At 28.2% G+C, this 5,826-nt stretch overlaps 1 protein-coding gene across 1 annotated transcript in view; it reads left to right on the top strand.

Annotated features, from left to right (window-relative positions):
* Nucleotides 1-268: 268 nt before the first annotated feature.
* LOC119686344 (5-hydroxytryptamine receptor 1D-like) overlaps nucleotides 269-5,826 on the top strand; it is a 121,342-nt gene continuing 115,784 nt past the window's right edge. The window contains exon 1 of the mRNA XM_038100913.1: nucleotides 269-364. The gene's annotated coding sequence lies outside the window, so the exon portion shown is untranslated. The remainder of the gene's footprint in view (nucleotides 365-5,826) is intronic.

The raw sequence follows: 5,826 nt of genomic DNA, 5'->3' as shown, positions 1-5,826 counted from the left end.
TGACATTAAAAGTGGAATTTAGTTCTTTTGAAAAATTGCTATTTTGTTGGTTTCTTATTTATTTAAAGTAAATTTAGTGGTTGGCAATTATGACAGTATTTAAATGCTCATGATATTTCAAAATATATAAATTTTATGTAAGAATATTTTATATTAGGTGAAAATATATTTTTAAATTTCATTTTTATGATTTCATTCATGTAAATATTTTTTTCTACATATTAAATAATAAAAATATACATTTATAATAATACAAAATTATGTTCAAATAAAATTATACCTAAAATAATTTTCTTTTACAGTGTCTTCATGACGTATGAGCAACTATGAATACTCAATACCGCTTGGTCATCTAACATAAAAGGTAAATATATAAATTTTCACTTATATTAATAAAAATTATTGACAATAATATATCTTAAATATTTATTAAAGATTTTAAATAAATTCTTGCTTACTACATTTTTAAAATTTAAAGCTAAACCATTTACAAAAAAATTAAAATAAATTTTAATGAAATAAAAAAGTTTTTATAAAAAAATTCATAAGAATTTAAAAAAAATTTAATAGAACCAAATATAAAAAAAATTAGTAAACAAATTAATAAAAAATTAATAAAGCAATTAATAATAAAAAATAATAAAACCATTAATAACACAATTGATAAGATCATTATTCAAATATCTGACACAAAACTCGAATAGATGAATTTGTAATAAAAAAAATCGATATATATTTCGATTATATTTATTGCAAAAGTTTCTTGAAATTATGGTTCTAAAATATCAGTTATTACTTCTTGCAACTTGCATTTGGTCATGCCTTATCAGATTGATTTTTTTGAACTGTGAAAAATAAAGTTATTACAGAATCACCCATATTGCTATCCACTTAACTATAAGTTAAAGATAAATAAATTGTGCCAAGGGTCTTAGGGCAAATGTGGAGAGCATTTTTCCCAATTGTGATCTCAAGCAGGCCATTTTATAGCTATTATTTGTAGATATTTAAGCTTTATTTTGATCTATCAATGGGTAGTGGTGCTAAGGTAATCATAAACATTTTAAATGTTCCTTAAGAAAGGTTACCATTTTAGATCTTGTCCGCACGCTTTGTATTATAGACTATGACAAGTATTGACGATTTAAAAATTCGTTTCTTTACACATATAATATTTTAATATTTATATGAAATATGTATATTTATATTTATATATATATTAATATTTTAATAAACATTAAGTAAAAAACATTCACTACGTTAATATTAGATTCATTACTTTTGCTAGTATTGAAAAGTATAACGTTTTCACGAGGGATAAAAATTCCATTATTCCACTTTTTATAACTGTCCTATAATTTAACTGACATTTCACTTTGCTATTACTGAGTTAGTTTTAATTCTCGTATTTACAAGTTGTTCAAGTATGAATATATATGAGGGGCACACCTAGATAATTTATAATAATCTTTTAGGTATATGATCTGCAACAAAAATTTCATTATGGTTTTAACCTCATTGTAAATTAGTATTTATTAAGGCACATTCGCTATAACATCTTATTGTAAATTAGTATTGATCTAGGCATATTCGCTATAACATCTCATTAAAAATTAGTGCTATTTTAGGCACATACCCTGTAATAAATATATCATTATGGCGATCATCTGATTGTAATTAGTATTAATTTAGACGCATACGTAAAATATACCAAGATAATATATATATATATAAATTAAAGCAATGCACTAAATCAATTACTATCTTGTAAAATATCGGTCATTCACCGTAGATAATAAGTATTGCGGCTCTATCTAGATCTTGATTAGTATATAAATTGTAAATAAGATTCAATTTGATCGTCAATTTAAACACTCTAGTTTAAAAGAGATTTATTCTATATAACAAATATACGTCTAGTTTATTTTATATATAAAACTTCCTAGTTGGTTAATGAATCATGAATGGATTATATTTTAAAAACTTCACTTAGCAAAACATCAGTTTTACATAAAATTTATATCAAAATTGTTATTTTAAGTGAGATTTTTTTAAAAATTGCTTTGAATACAGAACCTTCACACAAATTTGAAATTTATTTTGAAATTTATATGAAATTTATATGAAATTTACTTTTCATACTCTGCTGAGTCTCTGCAATAATTAGAACACAACATTTTCCATTTTAATAAAATTCAATTTTAGATATTAAATTATGGACGGGCCTTGCTTGAGAGAGGTGCTTCACAGAGTTGGCAGTCCTGGATATGAATTTGTAAAATATGCTCAAATACGAGTAGACAAAATTGCTCGTCTGTGATAAATGCTTTCTATGATTTAATATTTCAATGAAACTCCGTCAGTGGGCTTTGTACGTACCAGGTTGCTTTTGTAAATTACTTTATATTTGCATTCAAAAGTGATACAACAAAATTTAATAATAAAATATTATTTTCCAAAACGATCTAAATTTAAATTCTAAAATAATTTTGAGTTTTTATTAAAGACATGAAGACTCTTTTCCTTCTGTGCATTATATTACCAAGGTTATATTTTTTTAAATTTAAAAAAAACTAAGAACAAATTATTTAAAGATTATAGAACTTTTTTCCTCGATTACTAAAAACCTTTCAGTAGTCAAGTACAAAAGCAGAAAATTGCTTAACAAAGTCATACAAAACTCTTGCCAACATATTTCATGCATTCTGCTTCCTATCATGACATCACATCACAACATTTGTGACTTTTTAACTTTTTCCTCGCGTTTATATATAGACAACACAAACATCGACAGCAGTATTAACTACAGAATACAAAAACAACACTAGTAACACCAACACCAACAGCAATAACAACAACAACAACAACCACAACTACAACAATAATAATAATAGCAGCAACAATGATAACATAAGCCACATCGCTAACAGCAGGAATAGCACATATGGCAGCGCATTTATTGTTAACCTCAGTTTAACCACAACCCGATGCTTTGTGGTTAGTTCCGAGTCATTCCTTTGAGGCCATTCAACGCAATCCAACTTAGCTCATTCAGAAAATCAACAACTATTTCTCCACTTAAAATTTATTAAATGCAAACCCTTCGAGTCCCGCAATTATATAATTCGCATTCTTGCATACAGGAAGAGAGTTAAAAAAGCATAAGAAGCAATTTAATGCCCTGTGCACTGTGACTGTAACAGTGACTGTGAGTGTGACTGTGACTGTGACTATGCCAGAGAGGAAGAAATTTATAGAAAATGGTTACAATTATGAGTTAGCACTCGTAGTTCGTACGATTTGATGTTGGATATTTGATGTTGGAGCAAAGGGTGACCATGATGATAATGGTGATAATGATGACAGCATTGTGTGTTTGCGATTATGTTTGCCAACTTTTTTCCTATTCAAAAGTTATGAATGGTGTGGGTGTGTTTACATGCACAGCTGGAGCCAGTTATGCATTGCTTACATGGTTGGCTGTAGACACACAACTTAGCCACATATCTGCACAACCGCACAATTCTAATGACCAGTGACGACTATTATCCTTTTGATATTATTATACGGAAATGATATGCTTTTGTGTGCTGCTGCGACAAATGAGTGGTAACACCGACTGATGACGACTACATTGAGGCCGGACCTGATAATGATAGCTATGATAATGATGGCTGCATAACGGATGCTCGTTGGTTTTAGTCGTATTGTTGCTGTGCACTTAATGTTAGTGATGATCTATTAAATGGACGCATTGTGTATGTGCTGACAGTGTCAGTCTTGATGTATGACTTGTTACGACCGAAGGCATTAATGTTGGAAGCAAGACAAACAAAACACAAAACAAACGATTTGCATACAAATATTCTAATGACAGGAAAAAATTTTCTTCAAGTGAATAAAAAATAGAATAATATAAATAATATTAAAGTAATATTAATGAAAATATATACAAAAAAAACTCATACTACCAACTGTTGTCAACTTGAACAATATTTTTTTCATCATTAGAAGCTACTACATTTCCACAGCGTATATTCTGGTTTAAGTAGATTTTTTTTGTTAAAGCAATTTAAGTAAATTTAAAAATCTTTAATACATTAAAGTGAATTTAGTAAATTTCTTAAACTGTTGAAAAATATATAAATAAGTTGTTTGATACAGCGATGTCAGCCAGATGATCACAAGATGAATAACGATTGCGAATAGGTGCGAAATAGGTGCTTAGTAGATAATTGGGGGCCATAGTGGTTATTTAATAATAGAGTTATCTCTTGATAGACAAAAACTTAAGCACTATAGCTTGCACATTCTACCTGTGCTGTTCTTACCACAAAAGCGTGGATGCTATCACAGGATGATGAAATAGCACTGAGAAGAACTTCCATAAGAGAAGAAGTTCTTCATAAGATTTTTAATCCTCTACAAGTGAGTGACAACTACCGCATTCGAATGAATCACGAACTGTATGAGCTTTATCACAATATTTATAATAATTTAGCGAATTAATATCCACTGGTTTCGCTGAATGACGATGCTCCAGAGGAAAAAGACAACGGATAGACCCTATCTCTGGTTGAGCGATTAAGTTGAGACTCACTAAGCGCACTTGATATACGCAACTGATGAAATCACCTGCAGCAGAAACACCTGGAGAGATATGTTGCGTCAGGTCGAAATCCGATAACAAGTTGTTATGGACTTAAGTAAGTAAGTAAGGGAGCATTACAGATTCTTTTTACATGAAATAATAATCATAAAAATATGATTTTATAAGTATGATTTGTATGTAAAATATGATTTGTAAGTGCTTATAATAGTAATCATATGTTAGAAAATAAAGATGATTTATTTGTGTGCATAAGATTCTGGACTAAAGAGAAAATGAGTATACAAAAAGAGACCGTATTAGTCTTTGCAAGTTTAGCAGTTTGTGACGACGTGAAGCGTTTTTAATATCAAGGAATCGGAGATTGTCACTTTTGACAACGTGACTATCATGCGGAATAAAATTGTATTTAGGAGTGAAAAGAACTTTCATGTAATTTTCTTATAGATAATGCTAATAGCAGAGCCTTCAATTTGTAGGTTTGAAGATTGAATACCCCTGGACGGTTACGATAAACGCGAAGTAAAGTAATTACCGATATGTTTCAGTGAAAAAGTGATTGTTTCATACATTTAATTAACCTATACGAAAATTCAAAAATATTTTAAGGGAGATGTGTTTTAACCTTAGATCGCACTCGACTGTTAGCAATACTCTTTTTTTTTAATGTATGATTCTTAATACAAATTTAAGCGACTATATATATAATTATTATCAAAAAGAATTATTATACTAAGTATTCTAACTTTTTTCTAATTATTTTCTTTTTAATTTTTTTTTTTAAACTAAATTTTTTCTGTATTTAACGCAACAGTTATCCAGAATTCATCTTAAGTTAGTATGTTGTAGTCCTTGCTAACATCTATTTCTATTTTTATCTTTCATAATTGTTATTGTTTTATATGAAATGATTTATATTAAGAATAAATTAAAAAATTAGAGAGAATATCAATCGATTATGTTATATGTCCTCACATTAACTAAACGTTTTGAATATATGTGTATTATCTTTAGGAATGTTAATTCAAAAATAAATCCCTTTCTTATAAAACACTTTTAATAAAAGAGAATAAGCACTACACTGCTATTATTAAATATTTTAAAACTTTATTTTTAAAAAATATCAAAGCACGCACTGCTGTTTACACATCCCTGTTCTGGCTATCATAACAAAAATTCACAGCACACGCTCATATCCTTAAAAGCTTCAATAAAGT

The sequence above is a fragment of the Teleopsis dalmanni genome, chromosome 2 (genome assembly GCF_002237135.1).
Source record: "Teleopsis dalmanni isolate 2A chromosome 2, ASM223713v2, whole genome shotgun sequence".
NCBI lineage: Eukaryota > Metazoa > Arthropoda > Insecta > Diptera > Diopsidae > Teleopsis > Teleopsis dalmanni.
This window is presented reverse-complemented; position numbering and strand designations above follow the sequence as displayed.